Source organism: Canis aureus, chromosome 29 (genome assembly GCF_053574225.1).
Source record: "Canis aureus isolate CA01 chromosome 29, VMU_Caureus_v.1.0, whole genome shotgun sequence".
In the NCBI taxonomy this organism is placed as follows: Eukaryota; Metazoa; Chordata; class Mammalia; order Carnivora; family Canidae; genus Canis; species Canis aureus.
This window is the reverse complement of record NC_135639.1, coordinates 33,402,898-33,428,690: the sequence shown is the minus strand read 5'-3', so window position 1 is coordinate 33,428,690 and position 25,793 is coordinate 33,402,898.

The window sequence follows — 25,793 nt, the reverse complement described above, 5'->3', positions numbered from 1 at the left end:
CTATTCTAGTCCATCGCCCATTTTCAATTTGGGTTCTTTGGTTTTTCTGTTGCTGAGTTTTGGTTTTGTATAAACTCTAGATATTGATTTCTTATCAGCTATATGATTCACAAATATTTTCTTCCATTCTGTATGCTATCTTTTTTGCTTTCTTGGTAGTATCCTTTGATTTAAAAATATAATTTTTTAAAAGCCAAAATCATGACTCTTCTACATATATACAAATACATTATCAGGATTTTATTTACCTAACTCATGCGACAACCAGCAAGAGTTTACCATCAGTTCAAAGAAAAAATCAAAGAACCGACGAATAAAGGCAATCAGGAAAGCTAACAGGAATTTACAAGGAGATGCAAAACTGGTCAATATCCAAGAGCAATAATCAATTGCACTTGCATTAGACAAAATGCATTTGCACCTCTATGGACAAGAATTATTTGTATGTTATCAGTTTTATACAACCTAAAAAGTTGTAAAAATACCTCAAAGATGATGAAAGTCCCAATAACTCAGTACGGTGCCAGCCTGGTAACCTTTTTTTCTGCCTGTTTCAAAGTCTTTCATCATTTTTCCTGGTGCCACTCTCGGACCACCCCACCATCACCACTATCCCACCAGTAAGGAGCACCAGCTGCTCTCAGGTTGTAAGTCCTTTAGCAGTGTGATGGCTACTGGGGACAGTTATTTAAGCTCAAGGACTGCTCATTAGGTGCTGAATGGTGGAGGTATAGCTCTCCAGCCATTCCTGCTACAAATACTCCCTATCTACTCTGAGATGGCATTATGCTATGAGCACAGTGGGGAACACGCAGACTGATTTTTGTCCCCTTACTGTCCAAATGGGGACAGGAAGAATAGTAAAGAGACAAAATCATTACAAAGTGATAAATACAATGAAGGAAAATAGCTGCCAACACAGAGAATCACCATGAGGAGCTTAGGTGAGTAGGGTGGCCAGGATGGCTGTTCTGAAAAAACATTTAAGGTGTGACCTGAAAAATGAAGAGGAGCCAGCTAATCTGAATGCGATGGTGGCAGGAAGCCAGCAGAACAGCCAACTCTACAGTTGGTCCTCACCCTCTGTATTTCTAGGGACGGGTCTGCAACAAGTACAGCTCCTGCTTATCCCCGCCCCAGTGTTCAGGAGGCGAGACAGGCCAGGTTCTGCATTCCCAGTGGTGCTCCTGGCTGCCTTTGAGCCTAGGCTTCAAAAAATGTCAAGGAGAAAAGGGTCCCTCCCAAACCAGCTTTCCCTCCTTCCTCCTCTGACCCAGTTTCCCTCTGCAGGACCCCCATCTGCTAAGTGAAGTCTGAAGGGTCTTCAACTTGTGAACCAGGGTTGAACAAAAAAGATAAAAGGCTTTAAAAATGCAAATGAGTGGCAGAATTAACACATCCGTGAGACTGTGTAAAACGATCGGCTTTCTGCTGAACTGTTTTGATTACAAAGCTGCAAAGCACAGGGCTCTTATGGGCAAGAGGAAAGACCCAAGGGTCGTGTAGGGTATAGGCACCCAAAGCAATGTATCATCTGCCTCACGATTTTGTCCAGAGCCTGGGCAATAGTTCATCCCTGTTCCAAAATCATATGCCGCTTCATGACTCTCACCAGGATGCTGGCACCAGAATGGCTGGCTTTGGAACCATCTGCCCGAGCTGGAGTGCTGAGTGGATGGTTCATGGGGACAGGCAGCAGAGGGAGGAGAAGGCAGGGGGCAGAGTCTGGGGCCACTGATCCGAGCAGGAGAGGAAGAAGGAGGTGGAGAACAACAGACTCAGAGAGACCACAGAACCAGAAAAAAATGTTGTATCATAGCAACCGAAGGAAATGTTTAAAGAAAGGAAGTGGCCAATTATGCCAATACAGAGGGACTGTTTCTCAAAATGTGTGTGGTTCTGGGAACACCCACATCAGAATCACTTAGGGCATCATTAAGAATTAAGATTCCTAGGCCTCGGACACCACCTGGTTTGGAACCTCTGGCCCTGCAACCAGGAATTGGCATTTTAAAAGGTGCTCAGGGATACTGATGCATGTTCTGGGGTAATGTGTAATACATGGGACGTGGAGTCAGAACCGAGTCTGATCCTGGTTCCTTCACTTAAGTGATTTAACTTCTCAGGTTTTTTTTAATTTGTAAGATAATACCTACTACATAGGGTTGATATGAGGATAATCTTCACAATGAGATTATATTTATACATACAAGCTATATACTCAGTGCTTAGCACAATGCCTGGAACACAGTTGGAAGTCAATGAATATCAACTGCTATTGTTACATAATGAAGAAAGGCCACTGGGTTTGGCAAGAAGGGGATTTTCAATTTTCCAGATAGTAGAGCAGCTTGGGAAATTTCTGGTAATTAGAAAGCAAATACATGGATAAGAAGTAGAAGTAGCAAGTGAAGATCACGTTCAAGTTCAGAAAAAATGTGCAGCAGAAGAAAAGCTATTGGGGTTGGTAGTTAGAACCAGGTATGTTGGTGAGAGAAAGGTGACTATGGAAAGACCACTGAGGAGGGTGCTAGAAGGCCCCGGTAAGGACAGTTTCAATGGGGCAGATAGAGAAGGCACGAGAAGAAAACAGGAATAGGAGTCCAGTCTCAGAGAAGGTGAGAGGGAGTTCTGGAGGATGGATAATTGGGTGGGTATGAGTTAAGAGAGGCTAAACCATTTCCCCTGACATCAGGGGAAAGAATTACAGCGCGAGTTTACTAAGTGAGGACCCTGTTCCAGCAGCATCAGAACCACCAGGAACAATTTGCCTGCTCCAACACAGACCTACTACTACATCAGAAACTCTGGAGGATGGGGCAATCTTTGCTCTAACAAACCCTCCAGGTGATCCCAATGTACCCAAAGCTTGAGAACCACTGGATTAGGCAGGAGTTGAAGAGTTGATACAAAGCTACGTGGTGCCGTGGGCAGGCCATCTGCCCAGTGGGGAGGGTGGCAGAGGGCACATGGGAAGGCTGAAGAAGCAGAGGAGGAGGCTGGGACAACTGTCATGGGCAGATGCTAAAGTCAGTAAAACATGTGCAAGAATTTCCAAACTACAAGATGCTATAAGCAGGTAGGAACATTTCTGTCCTACAATAACAACACCTCTCAGTTGTCAAAAAATATATATATAGTTCATAATATTCAAAAGCAACATGTACTGAGATATTTATAATATTGAAAAACTAAACACTTAATTGCCCAACATGAGTGAAAGCATTAACAAAGCCCCAAGGTATTCATTAACACCTTGTGCAGACTGAGACAATGAGAAAAAACGTCTAAGTACAGGGGAGGAAAATACCTACAATAGTATACATATACAATTTTTTTTTAAGAAAAGCATATTTGGATGGATTCTAGGATTTTAAAATAGATTGCCAAAGGCCACTGGAGCCAAGAACATGGCTGTTACACTTGCCACCCTGGAAGCAGTGGCCATTGGTAGGAAGAGTTAGTCAGCAAGGCCTTCTGGATAAAACAGGCTTTAATCTGGGAGTTGACAGCCATGGGGTGGTGCAGGGACCAGGAGCTGCTTTCTGACAGCTGCAGTGGCTAAGAGCCAGAGCAGCTAGGATGGAATCATTTGAGTTTGTTCAGAGTCCTTAAGGCTACCCATATGTCTGGAATAGAAGAATGCCATAGAGAATAATAGGAGATGGTCTTGACAAGCTAGGGTGGTGATATTTTTAAAATTCAAACTTGGGACCCAATGCCCAGCAGAGTAGAGATGCTATCGGGAGTGTGGGCCAGCATATCTGAATGTGGGCATTCCTGGGAAATGTGAGAACAGGGCAGTCCTGGTGGATGGGCAGTTCTAGGAGACCATTTACATTTGGAGTCCCCAGTCATTTATAGATAAGGTAAAGGAAGTCAAGGGAAATTGAAGAACATGCCCAGAGTTCTACAGGTTGAAAGCTGCAAAGGCCTAGGCAAAAGCTAGATCTCCTATTTTATTACCATGATTTCTGAGCTAAAAAAAAAAAAAAAAAAAAAAAAAAAAAAAAAAAACCTGAGCTGAAAAGTTGAAATGAGATGTGACAGGTAACAGGGAGTTGTAATGAATCATGGCCTAGGAAGCAACACGGTGAGTGGAGTGTCTGAGGCAGGACAGCGACACGTGAAGGGAGAGGATCACTGGAGGACCAGCAGCAACTCTAGGCATGTGGTTAATTAGGGCCTGGACAGATTGCTGGCTATGACATTAGTAAAGAACCACAGAGAGGCATGGCATTCCTCTCTCACTTCACACTGTCCCCAATTTCCTTCCATCCATTCCTTAGGACTCATTTCATTTGCTTTCAAGGCTTTGTGGACACAACTCAGCACAGACTTCAGCCATCCTGTAGATCTTTCAGATATTGTTTGCTAAGCCATGCTCTACATCTTCCAGAACCAGTGCTATACCCACTGGTAAATAAAAGGAATTGAACCCACCACAAACTGCAAGGGGCCCCGACCCTGTGGCCTTTTACAAATACTGTGGTATTGAAGAAAAGGCTGACAGAGCAGAGAAGCGCTGGGATGTCTCACCTCTGCTCTTCCCTCACACCTCCAGTTTCCTTCGCTCCTAGGGGACAACTGGAGGCATCACACTAACATTAGGACCGAGAGGATGAGGTTCCAGGCTAAGCCCTCACAGACCCAGAACTTAAATGGTGAAGGAGAAACAAGACCAGAACCAGGTCTCTTAAAGACTTCTCTGCACTACAACCTGTCTTTCCCCCTCCCTGAAATGCAACCTGAAATAAAGTTCCAAAATAAAAAAAATCTTTTTCAGTATTAATTACATAGAATTTTTAAAAATTACATAGAGAGAATATATATAAAATATAAATGTATTTGTATAAAACGTAATTATATATTTGTATATAAAATATACATATACATCATATATATACAGACTAGAGTCAATAGAAAGCGATAAAGTTATGGTAAATGCATAGAAATACAAATGTCACCTTCAGTGCAGTAACTGAACAGCATTCTTTAAGTCAAATTATTTTCAGAAAAGGGAGAATGAAGAATTTTTCCTTTAAGTTAGATCTGCCATCAGAAGTAACTGATCTACATGTGCTTTTCTTTGTTGCGTTTCTGTTAACTTCCCTTGGAACCGCGTTAGGTTATTCCTGGTACTTGTTTCCCTTTCCTTCTATGACCCAATCTGCTGAAAGGAGAAGACCTTATCTTTGCATGCCTCATGATTCTTTGTATTGTTTTTGGCACATTGTTTATTCTTCCAAATGTTTTGGCACCGTATTTGTGCTTTATAAACATTTGTGGAATGACAGCACATAAAGTAACTTGCAGCCAATATTTTTGCGACTTGTCCCTTCACCAAGTAAAGGAGAAAAGTCAAATAGCAAAATGGATGTGCCACATCAAGTGGAGAATTTAACAACTTGCTTTTCCAAAGAAAACACCTTAGAAAGCTTTGGGTTCACACATACAATTCTGAAATCCACAGTCACACAGATGAGTCTCAACAGTTGAATCAAGTCTTTGGAAACAAATTAAACATTTGACCAATTTGATCAATTGGGGCAGAATCAAATAAGATGTCAGATGGCATTTAAGCCAATTTCCCTTTCTATAATCATGAGTTATTTTAAAGCACACACACACAAAAATCCTCAGGACTGTGTTTACTTACAATATTTTAAGAAAACTGCTTTGCTTGCTTTTCTATAAAACCAAGAACAGAGTAGTTTCCTAGACTTCTCTCCGATGTTTCAGCTAAAAAGTTAAATGAATACCAGTGCCAATAAAATGAGGAGAAAAATTATGCCAAATGCTTGACACCAGCTGCAGCAATTAAGTAAGCACCTGCTTTATGTTTCATCTCCCATCACCCCCTCCCTGCTTCATTTAGGCTGGTTTCTGAGGTTTTTTGAAAATAAATGCACCTCAGTGGACAAGCACACAAATGTGCTTTTCCCTCTTTTTTTCTTTCTTTCTTTCTTTCTTTCTTTCTTTCTTTCTTTCTTTCTTTCTTTCTTTCTTTCTTTCGCTGTCATTAACTGGAGCAAACTGAGTGGCAGGAATATCTGGACAAAGGCAGGGTAGTAAAGGCACTTAAGTTTCAAAATCTAGAGTTTTGAGAATGTTGGGGGCAGATGTAACCATAGTGATCAGCCCTGCTATGAGTGCTGATGTATGCTGCTTGTACTAAGCAGCAGACTATACCATCCCAGGGAGACCCTGCAGATGAAGATGTAGATTTGATTTCTGGAAGCAAAGTTTCTATTGGCTTAAAAAGCAACTTTCTCTGCAGAGATTCAGGCTTGAAACGAGTTGCCATCAAGTAGTTCAAGACTGTTATCAGCACAGAGCTAGCATGAGCATCAAACAAGATATGAAAGACATAACAGTGCTTTGAAAAGTTAAAAAGATTATGCAAATGTGAGGCAGGTATTAATATTAAACATGCTTATTGAAATCCAACGAATAGAAACTAGACAGTAAGCATATTCATCCCCTGGAAGTAAATTAGCACTTTTCAGAGCCCTGAGCTACCATTTCCTCTTTCCGCTTTCATCTTCTCTGTGGAAGCTGGCTCAAGACATGCCTCACTCCTGGGAGATTGGGAGGCATACGGGAGATCAAGTGAGATAATGTATGTGAAGCACCTTGCTCCATGCCTCCCATATGGAAAACACTTAATAAATGTGACTTGATTTCAAGGAGGAAATTAAATACATTAGCCTGAGAATTCTTCGTACCTGCAGTCCACCAGATGCTTTTCATTAAATTATGTCTCCAAGAGAGAAGAATGGAAAGTCACCCTCAACAGTATTGAATCAGTGAAGCTGACTGCTTCTCACTTGGAGAAAACAGACGTGAAACCAAGACATTGATCCTTCAGTTCATGGGTACTAGAGTAGCAACCATTCCTTTCTTCCCATATTGATTATTATCCCTCTGTTCTCCAGGGGGAAATGTTAAAGCTGCTTTTGCAGTTCCTTTAACAAAGCTAGACACTCACAAAAGAGAGATTCTGAGAATGGAACAAGAACTTCTGAAAAAAAAAAAAAAAGAACTTCTGGATGCAGACAAGCAGCTCCTTGAGGGCAGGGACATGTCTACTCGTTTCCTGCCATGACTCAACACCAGGTAGAGTGCCCCTGCATGTAAGGAGCCCTCAGGGCATATTCATTAATGAATCCAGCCGCATTAGAGATATGAGGAAGAAAATGAGGTATCAAATTAAAGATCTCTTTTTCCACAATTTCATTGGTAGTTTTGCTTACTCTGCCTTTGGTTCAGAATAACGCCACATTTGTGTTACGGCTCAAACCATGACAATTCTGTAACTCTGCATGGTGACGTGTGGAGCTAGACTTACTGTGGTGTTCACTTCCCAAAGTGTACAAATATCGAATCATTATGCTGTGCACCTGAAACTAACATAATGTCATAGTTCTATTATACTTGAATAAAAGAAAAACATAATGATGCTGAAGTGTCATTCTTGATCAAGGGTCCACCCTACTCTTCTTAATAGTGTGCTCAACCCATCAATAAAAGTAAGAGCTCCAGGAGTACATAGTCCAAAGTGGTCAACTTATTAATGGTTAATGAGTTAATATTGCCTCAAAGAAAAAGCCAGAAAGTCTGGTCAGTCTACCTAAGAGCTCTGCCATCTGTTGTTGGTACAGATTTACATTTGTGCAAAAGAAATGTAGTTGTATAGAATAAGCCTCTATTTTTTTAAGATATCGCTACAGCACCAAGACAGATAGCCACTGACAATCCTAAGAGACTCTGCACCAAACAGATCTGTGCTTCCAGTGTTTTATCACTTGCAGGTTTACATATACTCATGGACACACAGCCTGTTTATCCCTAAGGCATATCTATGGTGCCTGGGTGGCTGGACCAGCAAGTCCAGCATCAGCCTTACACCATGCTGAGAATCCTCGTTTTGAGTATTTTCTCCTCTGGAGAGCCTAGAAACCTTGAGCTTGAGTTCAAGGAGGTAACACTTGAGCAGAGCCTTCAAGGATGGAAAGGAGAGGAGGAGATGGCATACTATGAAAGAAAACACTCTACCAAAGACAGAGTAGGGCTTTTTTTTATTATTATTTGCTTTTTGTTTTCCTTAGGTTTCTAGCAAATTTAATGCACAACACTCAAAACTCAATAATAAGGGAGAGGTGAATAAAATAAAAATGGGGTCAAGAAAGAGGACTATGGGCAAGAAGTGGACAAGTTAGGATCTGGAGCAGGGAGGTGTCTTTCTTTGAGTATCACATCTCATCCAATCCATAGTCTTCCTTGGGGCCAGTCCCCCACTGTCACAACTGAGGGCTTCATGAAGACGCTGTACCTAGCCCAGCATTCATGGTAGCATTTTCCATTCATACTGTCATCATTTTCCCCTAGTGGCTTATTACAGTGGCGCCAATCTGGTAGCTGGGATTGAAATCTGTGAGTCCTATGTACATGATGGTGCTGTGGCAGGGGGCTCCCGAGGCACCTATGCCTCACAGGGGCTGCCGACAGGCAGTCTGGGCCTTTTCTCTTTGGTGAGGAGCTCAGTGGTCTCAGCCTCAAGCAATTTTCATCTGTCTGGACACAAAAATCATGCAAGAGTAGGGAGGTAGGAAATGTCATAGAAAAGCAGGGCCATTTGGGAGATCTACAATTGCAGGGTGGATGGAGTATAGAGGTGACAAGACTTAAAGAAGCATTCATTCTTTGGAATACAAAGATACCTTGAAAGGTGCTATTTGTACCACATTTTAGACTTGGTGTAAAATCTAGAACCTACTGCCATAACTGCAGTGTCCTGTAGATCAGTGGTGGCCCCAGGGAGGCCTTAAAGAGCTATGACAGCATATTGGGAAGAATCGGACTTCCACATCATTAGGGTAACATGGCTCAGGTGGGTCTATCATACAACATGGACTAATTTTTTCCAAGACAGGAATAGGTTAAAGGTGGAAAGGCCCTTAAAAACATACCCAAGTCAGCACAGGATAATTAGAGAAATAATTCTGGTTATAAGAGTAAACTCCTCAAAATCTTAATCTTGATTGGTAAGGAGTATATTTATTTGTTCATTTGGCCCAGGAGAGTGTGATTACCCATGATTGGTTAGACCAATACTTTTCATTGGTCCTCTTCCCTGGCCATCAAATAAATCCACCTAGGGAGCTTTAAAAAATCCCCAGGGTGCCTGGGTGGCTCAGTCAATTAAGTGGCTGCCTTTGGCTCAGGTCATAATCTCAGGGTCTTGGGATGGAGCCTGGCATGGGGCTCTCTGCTCAGCGGGGAGTCTGTTTATCTCTCTGCCCCTCCCCCACTCGTGTTTTCTCTCTCTCTCTCTCTCTCTCTCCACGCCTCTCTCTCTCAAATAAATAAATAAAATCTTTTTTAAAAAAAATTCCCGGGACGCCTCCGTGGCTCAGTGGTTGAGTGTGTCTGCCTTTGGCTCCGGCCGTGATCCTGGAGCCCTGGCATGAAGTCCTGCATCAGGCTACCTGCAGGGAGTCTGCTTCTCCTTCTACCTATGTCTCTGTCTCTCTCTGAGTGTGCCTCATGAATAAATAAATAAAATCTTTAAAAAAAATTCCCAATGCCTAGGTCTATTCCAGTGACTCTAGATCCATCTGGGTTGAAGGAACAATGAGTGGGAAGACCTAAAGAACAGGATAAGTTGGGCAGCCCCAGTGGCTCAGCGGTTTAGCGCCGCCTGCAGCCCGGGGTGTGATCCTGGAGACCCAGAATCGAGTCCCACGTCAGGCTCCCTGCATGGAGCCTGCTTCTCCCTCTGCCTATGTCTCTGCCTCTCTCTCTCTCTCTCTCTCTCTCTGTCTCTATGAATAAATAAATAAAATCTTAAAAAAAAAAAAGAACAGGGTAAGTTTCTGGGGATATTTATAGTTCTACTTGCCTGGAACACAGCATAGGGACATGAAGCATCAGGTGACACACTGGGGCCACCACTGTTCAATGGGACATGGAGGTAACGGTGTAGGTTTTAACTTCTTGTCCCCAAGTCTAAAATGTGGTAGGTGTCCCTGCAGCCATATCACAGCAGAGGCTCTTAAACAAGGGAATCTTTTTTTTTTTTAATTTTTTTTAATTTTTATTTATTTATGATAGTCACAGAGAGAGAGAGAGAGGCAGAGACATAGGCAGAGGGAGAAGCAGGCTCCATGCACTGGGAGCCCGATGTGGGATTCGATCCTGGGTCTCCAGAATCGCGCCCTGGGCCAAAGGCAGGCGCCAAACCGCTGCGCCACCCAGGGATCCCTAAACAAGGGAATCTTAAAGAATCTTTGGGAAAGGGTACAATGGTTGTTATGGCAGACATGAAGTATTCCTCAAATCATGTCTCCTTTTTCTCCTGGTAAAGGACGATGTGACTGAGTTCTGACCAGTGGAGTATGGGTAGAAGCAATACATGCCACATCCAAGGCTGGATCTGAAGAAAATTTCGCTTGACAACCTCCCCATGTGCACTCTCTCCCTCTCCCCTCATCTGCTGCTGGGTGGCAGAGTCCAGAGGAGGACTTCAAGGTCCTGGGGAGGATGTGCTATGAGTAAGCAGTCAACCTCTACTGTATTAAGTCACTGAGATTTGGGGAATGTTTGTTATGGCAGTTAGCCTACACTGATTTATATAGCAATCATAGATCAAACTAATTTATTTATAAGCACAATGTCAAGAACAGCAAGTATTTTAGTAATAGCTACTTATTATTATATGATATTTGCCCAGCTTTGGGTATCTAGACTTTCCCTCCCCTTTTTTTCTAAGGTTATTTCTTCCCTTGATCCAGTGACCAAGGCATATCTGGATGTCTATGTCTATTTTGTCTTTAAGCCTGATCACAATGTCAGTGCAATACTTCTTCCTGGATCTTGCTTTTCTCATGCATTTCCTTGCAAAAAAATATGGGGAGAGAGGAGATGCTTCTGTTGACATGATAGTGAGACAGAAGCATGAGGCAGTCCAACTGGCACCACTCATCACGGCTCTGCTCTGCTTTCCCGGCCTTTCCGCATGAAGGCTACAGGGCCGAGAGTTCAACTAGCTTGAGGACTAATTGGAGGAGTAGTACAATCTGCTCCACTGGAGAAAACATTCCATAAAAATTGTTCCTGCTGAGTTTTCTCACAAAACTTCCAAATTTTAATTAGACGCTGGATGAACCAGATGGGCGGCAATTCTGACGAATACAAGGAGTTTAAGTTATGGAAGAAGCAAGTGCTCCTATACTAAGATTAAAAATCAATAGTCATGTGACTAGGTGACCACTTAATCCGCATGATTTGAGGAACTCCAGGGGTTCCCTGTCGAGTGTCAGCAATACCTGAAAAGTGGTTCACAGCAAAGCTTTCACAGTTATCTGTCACTTCACGGGATCTCCCTTAATGCTCTCAATTCTCCAGCAAGGTAGGGGTGTAAGTATGGACCCCCAAGGCACCGTGAAAGCAAGTGATTTGCACAAGACTGCACAGCTGGTAAAGAGCAGGATGGGGGCTCTTCACATGTTTAGTGGCTTCAGAGTTTCTGCTACACCCCAAATTGCCTCTGCCATTGTTAAAGCTTCACTTCTTTGGGCTCACAGCATCTCCTAAGCAACTGATCATTCAAATGAAATCTCACCTGAATCTTAGTGTAGAAGTGGAGCTGTTCTAGTAAAAGTGTATTTATAGGAAGGAGAGGCAGGGAGAGGGAAAGATTAGGGAATTAGATGCAAAGCCCAAGAAATACAGTCTAAAAGCCACTAGCTTAAAGCATCTGTGCCCTATTTTGATACAAATGGCCTTGGAGGAACCACTTAGTGTCATTCATACACTGTATCCCATCAGATAACTTCCTACTAGTGGAGACAGGGAGATAGAATAGCAATCCCACATCGAAGGGCCCTGTTGACACATGGCCAGGTGGGAAGAAGAGAAGGAATACAACAACGGATGAAAACCAACTTTACATTCTGCTTCAGGTTTAGTCTGCCTGGGGAGGGAATTGAATTTTGCTGCTGCTAATATAGTGCTTTTTGAACGCTGATGTTTAAAGCCAATACTTTAAAGTATTCCTTGTATTTCATCAAGTGCCATGAGATTCGGGGTTTTAGGGACCAGGGAGAGTGATGGAAACCAGACACCAAGCTCCCCAAATTCCTGGGAACAGGCAGATACAAGAGATGAGAGTGTGGGCCGCTGGACCGTGACAAGGCTTAGTGGGAGAAGACACTGGATGGGTCCTGATAAATTGGGAGAGATTAACTGAGGGGCTGCCCGCCTCCCATTACCCCCGTCTTCACCCCTTCCCTCCCTGCTTTACTCAGTTCATATGGATCGAGCTCCTCCTGCAGCCAGCACTAGCACATGCTGGAGGATTTACAGTTCCTACTAAAGATCTCTTTCTTAATTCTTTTTGAATGCCCCTCTTAAAGAACAGTGGTATTTCCCACATTCAATCCTGAAAAAATTTATCTTTACTAAAAAAAAGGAGCAGTTAATTTTCTCATTTTCCTTGGCTCAAATCCTACCTCTGCTGTTGGGTGGCTTTATGATCTATTTATTTTACCTTTCTAGCTTCAGTTCCCTTACCTGAAAAATGGGCATAGTAACACCTACCTTGGGGCACATGGGTGGCTCAGTGGTTGAGCATCTGCCTTGGGCTCAGGTCATGATCCCAGGGTCCTGGGATTGAGTCCTGCATTGGGCTCCCTGCAGGGAGCCTGCTTCTCCCTCTGCCTTGCCTATGTCTCTGCCTCTCTTTCTGTGTCTTTCATGAATAAATAATCTTAAAAAAAAAAAAAACCCACACCTACCTCATAGGGTTGTAATGAGAAATAAATGATAGAATGAAAAATATATAAACGGTTCTTAGCACAGGGCTCAATACCCACACAGGGCCCAGTGAAAGAGATCAGAGTATGCCACCCCAAAATATGCCACTTTGGAATAAAGTTTGTTTTGAGCTGAAAGGGGTTAGCTCTTTGCTCTTTCCCTTCCTGTTTAGATGCAGGGCACACATTTCCCTTTGTAAATATAATAGAAGTTTTCATTTGTAAATGTGACTACCTCTCCAGTACCAGGAAATGAACTACTCCCAGACAATTCTTACCTACATAACAAACCTTACTAAACAACTCTTTTTTTAAGATTTTATTTATTTATTTATTTGAAGGAAAGAGCCAGAGCCAGAGAGAGAGAGAGAGCACTAGCAAGGGGAGGGACAGAGAGAGAGAGACGGAGAAGCAGGACCCCGGGATCAAGACCTGAGCTGAAGGCAGATGCTTAACTAACTGAGCCACCCAGGTGCCCTAAACAACTCTTATCTACCATATGTTTCCTAGTCACCTTTTCCTAACTCACTGACGTTCCAGAAGCCCCAAGCCCATTTTCCTTTGTCTAGCTTCTTCTCCAGACAGTGCCACCCTCTGTTATGATGATATAGGAGTCCCAAATTCTAACACCTCCTTAAGTCATGTTTCTTTATGAATTCCTTGGCATAAGTATATAATTAAATCCTATTTTTTAAAAACTCTTGTTAATCTGCCTTTTGTCAGTTTAATTTGCTGGGCTCAGGTTGAGAACCTAAGAGAGTAGAAGAGAAAGATTCTCCTTCCCTAAGGAGAAAAGACACTTTTTTCTTGTTTCACATTATACTCTGTGTTCCCTGGTTTACCCTAGAAGCCATTTCTCAGAAGCCTTGGCCATGGGGTGCCTTGGTGGCTCAGTGATTGAGGGACTACCTTTAGCTGAGGTCATGACCCTTGGGTCCTGGGATGGAGTCCCGAATCGGGCCTCCTGCAGGGACCCTGCTTCTCCCTCTGTCTGTGTCTCTGCCTCTCTCTGTGTGTCTATTATGAAGAAATAAATAAAATCTTTAAAGAAGAAAAAGAAGAAGAAGAAGAAGCTGCAGCAGCAGCCTTAACCATTTTGGGGAGGATTCAGAGGCAAAGGAGTGAGAAGGTTTCCCAGATCTTTGGGAGCAGAGGGACTACAGCGGGACACTCTACCACTATAGCCACCTGACATTCACAGGCACTTTGGGGACCCTGAGGAGGCTACCAGAATGGACTCTGAAACAGTAATGGAGCCCGTTGGGTTTAGTTGAAACTTCCCTGATACCTCAGTGGAGACTGTGCTGTTATCACTATTCCACTACTCTGATCGTCCCTAACACAGCCTTCTTCCACCCTGTGCTTCTCTTGTTTAATTCATAACTCCTCCTCTAAATTATATCATGCCTGAGGCAGGAGTGCTGTGGGTCCAGTGCTGTGCTTTGCCTCGTGGAGAAAACACACTTAGCACACATGTGTTGAGCGAATGAACTTACATAACTATGCTGAGTAAGAAACAAAATTCAATTGTTCATAGTAAACCAAACAAACAACAATCCAGTATTTACTTAGTTCTAATCTGAGTGTCATGATTACAGTCAAATGTCAGATGATGGGTGTGCCTGGATGGCTCAGTGGTTGAGCGTCTGCCTTTGGCTCAGGTCATGATCCCAGGGTCCTGGGATAAAGCACATCAGGCTTCCCGTAGAGAGTGTGCATCTCCCTCTGCCTATGTCTTTGCCTCTTCTACGTCTCTCATGAAGAAATAAATAAAATCTTAAAAAAAAAAAGTCATTTAAGCAAGGCCTATGTCCATCATGACTTGCTTCAATGTTGGTCCAGAAAAGTGACAAAAGGGGAAAATGTGGTTTTCCTGGAAAAACCTTAACAATCATCTCAGAGTGTTGATGCCATCATTTGAGATCCCCTCTGAAATGTGGCTGCTCCCTAGGGTGAGGATAGGAAGGAATGCCACCTCTGGACTGTGTTTCTTTAGGGTCCTGTGATTTATCCTCAGACTAGAAGGAACGTACCCATAACAGAGGCCTGGGGTTGAGGTTATAGTCTGGGCTGAGAAAGCAGCCATTCCAGTCTGTTCTTCCCTCTGGCCAGGTTGGTTTCTCCCCTCAGTCATTCTGACAGCTTGAGGAGGGGCGCTTTTGCAAGGGTACCTCAGATAATGAAAGATCCGAATAATAATAGCTTGCTATGTGCTAGGCACTTTCTTACATTATCTCATTTCCTTTCCATCACAATCCTGTGAGATGAGTACTGATATGTCCATTTTACAGATGAGAAAACTGAGGATAAGAAAGTTTAAAAATTTTACCAATGTCACTCAGCTAGTAAATGGCAAAGCCAGGAGTTGAACTGTAACTACCATGCTAGCCTGCATCCTCCTGGATTGAGATGACCCAAGGGTCACCCCAGGCTTCCCCCGAGAGCCTCCAGAGCCAGGGCTGGATCAGCCTCAGTCATTTCCATGCCGCAAATGCCATATACTACACAGACATTTTACACAGTACTCATCTCATGTGGACAGGCCTCAAGAACAGCCCATAATTTCATAATGTCAAAAATAAGGAATCACATGGTAAACATTTTGGAAACAGAAGTCAGTTTGAAGCCCAATACTATATGGCCTTGAGCAAGTCATTTAACATCTGTGACCTTGTGTTCCCTTATCCACAGGCTGGGGGTAATAATGCCTCATATGCAAGGCAGGTAAACTGAACAATTGGTCCGGCAAGTAGTGGTTCTTCCATCTTCCTGGCTCCACCACTGTGAGGAGTGCATGCAGTGCCAAGTGTGTGGCCAGGAGAGGGGCTGGTGCAGAAGCCTGACACTTCCTTGCTATATGATGCTCCTTTCTGCTCCAGACCAGCAAGGCACTAAGCCTATGGTCATAACCACTTCCATCATTCCCTTGCCATGTTCTGGGGTTAAATTCCAAGCTTCTGGGATCATCATTCCTATGAAAACTTAATGGGTGTAATATAGGCCACAAGTCACGGGCAGCAATGGAAAGCTCTTGTTCTTCCAGAATGAGAGTACAAAGCCAAACAAAACAAAACAGGGCCTTTCTTTGGGGGTAAGGGAAAAGCAAGAAGCTTGAAATCCAACATCACGAAGTTCAAGTTTCCAAAGCACGAACACTCTCATTGCATGTTTCTCCTTTAATTTCAGAATCTTAAACAAAAATAACCAAACAAAAAATCACTTAATGACCTCTTGAAAAGGTAAAGAACTATTTCTTTTAAGAAAAAAATGACTGCTCATAACTACAGTGGGAGTGATTCAGGCATGAAGAAGGAGAAGGAGAAGAAGAGAGAATAATCGTAGTTTCAGCTTCATATTCCAATAAACAAGCCTTCCCTAGGGCAAGACATCTCTGAGGCACTGCTTTCCCTTACAGTCCCCAAATCATATTTCTGGTTCAATTATGTTCATCTTGCCCACGACTTAGAATTATGCTTGTTTTATTCACTAACAACCTTTTTTTTTTTTTTTTTTTTTTTTGCTATTCAAGTCTAGCTGGTAGAAGGGCAGCCTACCAAGGCCTTCCCTGCACTTTTGGCATTTGGCTCTGAAAAATTCAAATATAGTTCTAGAGAAAATGCTAAATAGCTAAAATCATACCTTATAAAAAAATTCTTGGATCAGTTGCTTCTGTACACTTTTGTTTTAAATTGAGGTACAAGTGACCTATAATATCACATTAATTTCCAGCGTACAACTTAATATTTACATGGAGTTTTGCAAAATAATCAGCACAATTAATCTAGTTAACATGTATCACCATATATAGCCACCAAAAAAAGTTTTTTTTTCTTGTGATGAGAACTTTTAAGATCTACCCTCCTGGCAACTTTCAAATATGCAATATGGTATTGTTAACTACAGTCAATACAGTATGCTTTTGTATTTTGATTTAAACTTCACCACGTGCATTTTGGTTACCTGTAGTCCATGCAGTCACCATATACAAAATGAGGTAAATGGGTGCCTGGGTGGCTCAGTGGTTGAGCGTCTGCCTTTGGCTCAGGTCATGATCCCGGGGTCCTGGGATCGAGTCCCACATCAGGCTTCCTATAGGGAGCCTGCTTCTCCTTCTGCCTATGTCTCTGCCTCTCTCTGTGTCACTCATGAAGAAATAAATAAAATCTTTTTAAAAATGAGGAAAACAAAGTCTTTTCAAGCCTCTGTTTTGACAAGGTATTTCTCCTGCCTGAGGAGAGAAGCTTGGAAGTTCTAGAATGTTAGTGCTATGAAGATGGAGAAACTGAGGCCTGAGGAAATGAAAGTCTTGCCCACAGCCACATGGCCTCTTAGCAGTTCTTGCCAGAGGGTATCTGTCAGTTTGTTTTGGATTCTGTATGTAAAGCATTCAGCTTCCCTGGGTTAATGGATTATTGATTAATGTTCAGAAGAATATACAAAGAAGTTTTTATGTTCCCACTATGAGAACTTCTTTTGTTCCTTCTCAGTGGGAATGCTAAGAGCTTTGGGGCAGGACAATTCTTTGTTGTGTGTGGAGGTTCCAAGAGTTTCAGGATGTTGGCTTCTCCAGTCCAACAGTTGCAGCCAGGGTGAAGCTGGAGGCAACTAGGCCAATGTTTTCACAACTCCTCATGGCACTCTCATAGCTATGAGTGACTCGCTGTTGTACACTCAAGAACCTGTTCAACACTTTCCCTACCTTTCCAATCATCTTCTCTCCAGTGGGATTGCTGGCAGAGGCAGTTCACATGTCCAGGATCCCTAGATCTCATCCAGCCCAAGCACGTCCTTTGAAAACCAGAGCCTCAATATCAGGAACTATATGCAAGGTCGTACAGCTCATCCCAGAACCAGATCTTGGCTCCTTGTCTACCATGTCCCAGAGATGAACTTCCCATATGCCACAGTTTTTCCAAGGATCAGCCCTGGTTACATGGCCAGGCCAGGACCAGGGCCCAATACCCATCACTCACAGGGGTTCTGCACCCCATAGTCTCCAACTGCTTATTGTGTGAGTAAGGTGAGGTATCCTTTGTTCCGGGAAACCACCCAGAAGCAAGGAGACAGTGCTGTGGAGTGATAAAGAGAGTGAAACATCTCTGGTTTTGTTGTTGTTGTTGTTTTAAGATTTTATTTATTTGACAGAAAGAGAGAGCACAAGCAGGGGGAGCAGCAGGCAGAGGGAGAGGGAGAAGCAGGCTCTCGGCTGAGCAGGGAGCCCGATGCGATGCGGGGCTCAATCCCAATCCCAGGACCTTGGGATCATGACCTGAGCTGAAGGCAGATACTTAACCGACTGAGCCACCCAGGTGCCCTGACACGTCTCCGTTTTTAAGCCAGATGGACCTTATCTTGGGCAAGCTGACTCTTTTCTGCCCTTCAGTTTCCTCATTTATGAATCGGGAGTCAATAGTAGCCAAACGATGTTTGTTACAATTAAGTGAGGTAGCAGCTCCAAAGCACCTACACCGCTGCCTGCCAGGCTATAAGCACATGCTAAGTGTTATTTGTCAGCAGCGACACCACTGTCCTCTTCTTTCTTCATCATCAATTACATCAATTGCCTCCCCTGAAAACTTCATAGAGGAAAGAAGGCAGGGCCAGTTTAATTTCTCTCTGCAGCATGAACCAGAGGTCCTCATTCTTTGAGGCTGCAAGTAATGGTCCCCAGTCCATGCCAAATTCAGTTGCTACTCAATAATGAAGACAGCTATGAATAATATAAATTCAGCATACTAAACTGTAGCAATAAAAATTAAACAAAGTTTATTTTTTAAGAGCAAAAGAAAATACCAGCCCATACATCTAAACTATATTTTCTCCTTTATAATGCCATTTTAGTTCTTTCACCTAGGTAATGATCATTCAGTCAAGGGAATAGAAAGATACATAAATTGAAGATCCTGTCTTCAAGGAGGCTTTTTACTTTTTTTTATTTATTTTTTTAAAAAAGATTTTTATTTATTTATTCATAGAGACACAGAGAGAGAATGAGAGGCAGAGACACAGGCAGGGGGAGAAGCAGGCTCCATGCAGGGAGACTGATGTGGGACTCGATCCAGGGTCTCCAGGATCATGCCCCGGGCTGCAGGCGGCACTAAACTGCTGCACCACCAGGGCTGCCCTCAAGGAGGCTTTTTAAAACAGTACAACTGGAGCACCTGGGTGGCTCAGTGGTTGAGTATCTGCCTTTGGCTCAGGTCATGACCCCCAGGTCCTGGAATCAGGTCCTGCATCAGGCTCCCCAAAGGAGCCTGTTCTCCCTCTGCCTGTCTCTGCCTCTCTCTGTGTGTGTCTCATGAATAAATAAATAAAATCTTTAAAAAAATAATAAATACATAAAAAATAAAATAAAAAATAAATAAAGCAGTAGAAGTTGCTGCCTTTTATCCCATCCACCCAGGCTTCACTCTGTGATGGGCTTGGAATCTCCATAAACCAAAGAGCACCAAAGCTAAAATCCTACTGGACTCACTGACCCTCCCATTCCCTTCCTTGCAGACCACCACTTCTAATGGGGTGGTTCCCCAGGCTTCCACACTGTTCTTAGTTCTCCTAGAGCCCTGTCAGTTGCTTCCTATTGAGGAGTGGTTGGAAGTGTGTATTAAACATGTCTTTTTATTTTCTATATTCTGATGGTTTGACATTCAAGGTCTTCCTGACCTTAGAGGGACCACCTCTGCCAGAGTTAACCAATTCCTAGAGTTTGTAAATGACTCATCTGTGAGAATATCTTTCACATGCAAACCCACCAATACAGAGGCCAGCTCCCCAACCATCTCCTCTACTGGGCTCTCCTACTCTGAGCCTCTTCCACCTGCCCTAATAATCCCAGAAGCAGCTATCAGACAATTAGGGACAGCTCCTCTATCCCAAAGCCCACTGCATATTCAAACTAGAACAATAAAGGCTCTTGTCTACATTTTCCCTTCACACTTTATGCCTCCTGACTGTCCCATGTGCTTCCTCATGTGCTTCCCTGCGTGGCATGCCTCCTGTTTTACACTCCTGGGGAGAGTACAGCAACTTCTTCCTTCATGACAGTAACTTCCATGTCTGCTGGTCTTACCATACCCAATTAAAACAAATCTTGGCTACCTTTACAATAAAGGGAAATAAAAAGGGGGAAAAATCAGAGATAAAAGCCAGCTGGGGAGGGGTGCTTGGGTGACTCACCCGGTTAAGCAGCTGCCTTTGGCTCAGGTCACAATCCCAGGGTCCTGAGTTGGAGGCCCGCACTCAGTAGGGAGTCTGCTTCTCTGTCTCCCTCCCCCAGGTTATGCTCTCTCTGTCTCTCTCTCAAGTAGATAAATAAATAAAATCTTTTTTTTTTTTTTCAAAAAAAAACTAGTCGGGGAGGAAGGGTAGAATTCAATTTAGTAAACATGATTAAAACAGCATAATAACTCCTTGTACTTGTAAAAGACTAGAGTTGATAAAATAAGTTCATAGACACGATTTCATACAGCCCTTGACAAAAGCCTGTGAGGTCAACACTGATCTCATTTCACACAAAGATATGGAGATAGAGAGAGGCCAAGTGATTTAACCATGATCCCACAGCCCGTAGGTAGCAATGTCAGAATTTGAACTTGGCTCTGTCAATTTCTTTTTTTGGGGGGAGGGGGGCACCGTTCACACAATTTTATTTACTCTAAAGTCAGCGACATTATCCTGATATTCTTTTTTTTTACATTTTTTAAAATTTAAATTCAATTTGAGATCTGTCAGTTTCTACAATTCTCCTGCTGTCTCTCAAAGAAGCAGAGAGAAAATTAAGAATGGAAAGTGAGCTGCCTACCTTCTTATAATCTGGGTATTCTTTCTGTTTGCTGAAGACAGAGCCTTGTGTGTCCTTGCATTCCCCCAAAGCCTTGTGCATAACAGAGTATTCAGAAGTACACACTGAACCAATAAATGAAGAGCAATCCAACGGGGTGGTTTACAGTTCCAAGCACCTTAGGAACCCATGGACCCTCCCTCTCTTGTCCATGGTTCTGACACAACTATGTCGCATTGGTGCATCAAATAGATTGAAGGAGATTTTAAGATATTTCCTACACAAGACACTGGAGCTTCTGTCAGAAAAATTTTAAAAGAAGTAGAAAAGAAAGAAAGAAAGAAAGAAAGAAAGAAAGAAAGAAAGAAAGAAAGAAAGAAAGGAAGGAAGGAAGGAAGGAAGGAAGGAAGGAAGAAAGAAAGAAAGAAAGAAAGAAAGAAAGAAAGAAAGAAAGAAAGAAAGAAAGAAAGAAAGAAAGAAAGAAAACCCTACACGTTTTTTCGTATAGTTTTGAACAGATAGAGGCCAAAGAAGCTGTTCTGGTGTGGCTTGCATCCGGCTGTGTTTTTTCTTAAGCAACCGATTGCTCAGGAAACTCACTTCTGGGACTGAGAAGTTTGGTTTAGGTTTCTCAGAATGCCTAAATGTCTGACCACTTTTCATCACAGAAGGCTGGACCTATGATTAACTACTGGTTTCCTTTGTTTTACCAAATAGATGTAACCTATCAACTTCAGCTGTAACATAAGATCTATTTTTCCATGGACGTCTATCCTGAAATGGGAGATACGTTCACGCGTGAACATGGTGTGTTTTATTTACCACCAAAGGCAGATGGTAATCTTCTTTGTTATCATGATTTAAGACTGAGCTACCCACAGGGTCACTATTCAGTTTTCCGGGATAGTTTGGTCCTACTGTGTGCTTAAAACCTTGAATTTTAGAATTAGAAAAATAAGATTTGAGTTCCAATTAATAATAGCTCCATGACTTTGGGCAAATGATTTAACCCATTTGACCTTATATTTCTATGAGATGGGGTAATAATAGTACTTATGCAAACCTTTGAGAAGAATTAATATCTAATTCAGATATATATAATACAATTATATAGAACACTGTATGAGTTATGTGTATGTTATACATTTAAAATATGTAATATTTGTTGTTGAGAATTAATATTAGTAAAATGTTTTATCCATATACCTGGCATATAATCAGCAGTCAGTGTGTGGCAGCAAGAGTTAGTACCTTTGATTCTTCTGCTCTTAGCTAGGCACTTGGGCCTTTGCTGTCTGGGTTGTGGGTACAGAATTAATGGCTTCCGGTCAAAGCTCCCTCCTTAGCCATCCTGGCTAGTATGTTCCTGCTTTCTATCTAACTTCTGTTTTTCCTCCTTTGACAAAGGAGAGAGGTTGGGTCTAGCTCCATGTCCATTAATTCGACAGGTATTTATTGAGCATTATTTCATTTTTCCTGTAGCTGCATTAACAAACTACCCAAAACTTACTGGCTTAAAATCATTTTATTTGCTCACAGCTCATAGATCTGGTCTGGGCTCAGCTGGGAGTCCCTTCTTTTGGTTTTGCCAGTGGTCACTCTCATGGCTGCATTCATCTGATAGACCCAGCTGGAAGCTGAACTCAGCCTGGGTTCCGGGGTGGCTGGGTCTCTTTCTCTACAGAAACTCAGGATTTTTAACTCTATGTGGCCTCTTCACAAGGAGCCTGACTACTTAAATGACACCTCAGGGCTCCTAAAAGGATAAAAGCAGAAGCTACCAGTTCTTAAATATTCTGATCAGGAAACTGGCACCATATCACTTCTGCACGTTTTGTTGCCAGTCTAGCTCCCAGGGGAGAGGGCACAAGGGCATGAATACTGGCAGGCCTGGGTCATTGAGGACCATTAATGTAACAGACCATGGAAAGCATATTCTCTGTTCCTAACACTTTGCTAGGTGAAAACATCAAATCAAGTTTCTATCTCCGTAGAGCCTACATCTCAGGGCAGTGATTATGGTTACCAAAACTTGACAGTGCATTGGAATCACTTGGAAGCTTTGTGAAAACACAAATTTCTGGACCCTCACCCACAGTTTCTGTTCCCATTTGTTGGAGGTGGGTCCCAAGAATCTATATCTCTAGCAAGTTGCCATGTGATAGCCATGCTGCCAGTCTGGGAACACTTTGAGGACCACTATTCTGGGGTTCAGTTCTTTCACCAGAATACATCCCCAGAGATGTTACTTCCATTGGTCTGGGGTAAGGTAATTTTTAAAAACATTTCCTAGGTGATCCTAATGTGCCCGGATTAAAAAACACTGCTTGTGAGTCTATTCTGTCGGTCTCTCTCTTTTTTCTTACAAGTTTCCTTGAGCTAGTCACAATTTGTTTTATCTTTATGACCCCACCTAAATACTTCTCTTCTTCAAAGCAAGAGTTCTCAGATTTTGCTGCACTTTAGAATTTCATGCAACCTTTAACAGTCTTAATGTCCAGGTCATACTCCAGACCAATTAAATCAGGACCTCTAGGGATGTGACCCCAGCATTAAATATTTTTAGAAACTCTCTAAGTGATTGCGAAGTGCAACAAAGTTTGAGAATAGGTGCTTTAACATGGCCTTGGTGTTATTATCATGGTACACATTTCTCAGTTAAAAAACGATCTTTCCCACACTGATTTTCAGTACCTTCCTCTGAACACTAAAAAAATGCAGAGTATTTTAAACCAGAATTTAACCTTCTCCTCTATATACTCCCACTTACATCTGCATTCATGCCTCAGTTGCATAATTATCCCTTAGGGAGACCAGATTTTGCCACATTTGCCCTTAAAATTTTTTTTTACCAAGACCGTGAAGAACTTTTGGTGAGGAAGGGGTTAAGATGGTAGCCCAGTTGCATGCTGGGAATTGTAGTACAAGAGCAGCGCCTCGCCAATGAGGCACTATGGGCCTGGAAAGCAGCACCCGGGACTCCTTCTCCCCCGGACCCTTTGGGGAGGCAGCTCCCAGGAGTGGCTAACACCGTGGGCATCAGACTGAGAGATGCCTGGGTTGGATCCCAGTGCCGCTCCTTACCAGCTACAGGACCCTGGCAAGCTACGTCACCTCCTGGCCCTAAGTTTTCTTTTCTGTAAGTGGAGAGGAAATAGCAACAGCAACAACAATAATAATAAGTATTTAGCCCATTGGATTGTTATGAGAATTAAATGAATTAATTACAGTAGGGGCTTAAAACAGCAAATGGCACAAAATATGCATTCGTAAATGTCTGCTTTTGTTAGTACGGTCTTCTAATTCCTCTCCTGGCCAAAGTTGGACCAGGAGAGTCAAAAATGCCCCAATCCCACAGTCAGGACACAAGGGTTTAGCTGTCTTTTCAGAAGTTATCCATGTCTGTTAGTCTAAATTGTACCCTGGTCATTCTCTTAAAAATCATGAGGTTGGTTGGTTGGGATGATAGGCTGGGGCCACGGGATATGATATTAGCTAACACATGCTGGTATACATGCCATCTCGTAGTGAATGTCCCTTGGTTTTGCCTGCCCGGCCATCCTCTCTACTCCTGGTAATAATTCCAAAGTTTCTATTGGGGCACAATGTCCCCTCCACTGCATCCACCCTTGATGGGATTGCTGCCAAGGTGTCCTGCTTTCCTGTGGCAAATGGGTGGGCACCTGACCCCAGCTCAGCCCACTGGGCTCTCTCCTCTAGGTAGGAATATGGAGACAAGAGCTGCTTGAAATGGATTTACCTGAGGACGTTGTCCCTTACCTCCTGCCGCTTACATCCCCAAACTCTCACAAGTTTCTCCTTTCTGAAACCTATTTGGACAGCCCTTCCTTGGATTCCACGAGTCACTTTATCACCATGGCAATAAGGGCCTTTTTTGCTAAGACTGGCAGAATCAATGTCTGGCACTTTCTACCAAAGAGTCCTAAGTGACACACTCCTTCTAAGTAATCTTTAAAATCTGGTCCTTGGGACGCCCGGGGGGCTCAGCGGTTGGGCTTTTGCCTTTGGCCCAGGGCGTGATCCCGGAGTCCCGGGATCGAGTCCCACGTCGGGCTCCCTGCATGGAGCCTGCTTCTCCCTCTGCCTGTGTCTCTGCCTCTCTCTCTGTGTCTTTCATGGATAAAAAAATAAAATCTTTTAAAAATAAAAATAAATAAAATAAAATAAAATAAAATAAAATAAAATAAAATAAAATAAAATAAAATAAAATCTGGTCCTCTGCTCTATGCCCTTGCCCTCTTCCCATCTAATTTCTGGCAGAATTATCAGTAGCTGAATGCCTTCTTTGTGACATGTCTTCCACATGTATTATCACTAATCTTAATATCAACAATGCAAAGATGGTATTACTGCTACTTTAGCAATGTAGAAAATGAGGCACAGAGAAGCTAAGCAGCTTGCCCAAGGTCACACAGCTAGTTAATAACAGAAATGATATTCCAACCAATCTACCCAGGCCCCTCAATCAGTGAGTGAAATTTTTTGGAATTGTGTTCAACATTTCTCTGCCATTTCACAGACTCCTGGGGTGGGTGAAGATCTTTTGCATTCTCTAATGAAGTATTTTCTTTTACTTTCTTTCTTTCTTTCTTTTTTTTTTTTTTCTTTTTTTCAGTCATATACTGATAGTAAGAAACATTTTACATCAAAGCTCTCCCCCCACGGGCACATGCAAAGAAGAGCTGATACCCGTTTGCATGTGTGAGTGTTTGTAAAAGGAGGCAGGGCCAAGCTAGAGCTTTTAAGGCTCGTAATAATGATTTGTTTACTTGCATAATGCGTGTTTCCTAGGCCACGCCAGCTTGAGGGGAGAGCTGGGATCAGAACCAGCACAGGCTGTTCCTCTCTCGCTTTGCTTTCATCAGCTCCCCCAGAATCTCCAGCTCCTCCACGAAGCCCCAGTCCAGTTTCTGAGGATGCCCAGAGAACATCACACACGTGTACCCAAACACAGGCCAGGTCCTCGTGTCCCTCCTCTCATGCTCTGGCTCCCTGCTGGCATCATTTGCCAACTCTTCGATGTGGCTGTCACTGCTGCTGGGCCACTAATGTTGAGCTGCTCCTGGTGGAAAACCCAGTGACTTTGGTGATGTGTGAGTGAGTCATGGGCTTGGACGGGGATGCTGTTGTATCTCCACAGCAGCTCCAGTGCCACAAGGCTGTGTGCAGTTCCT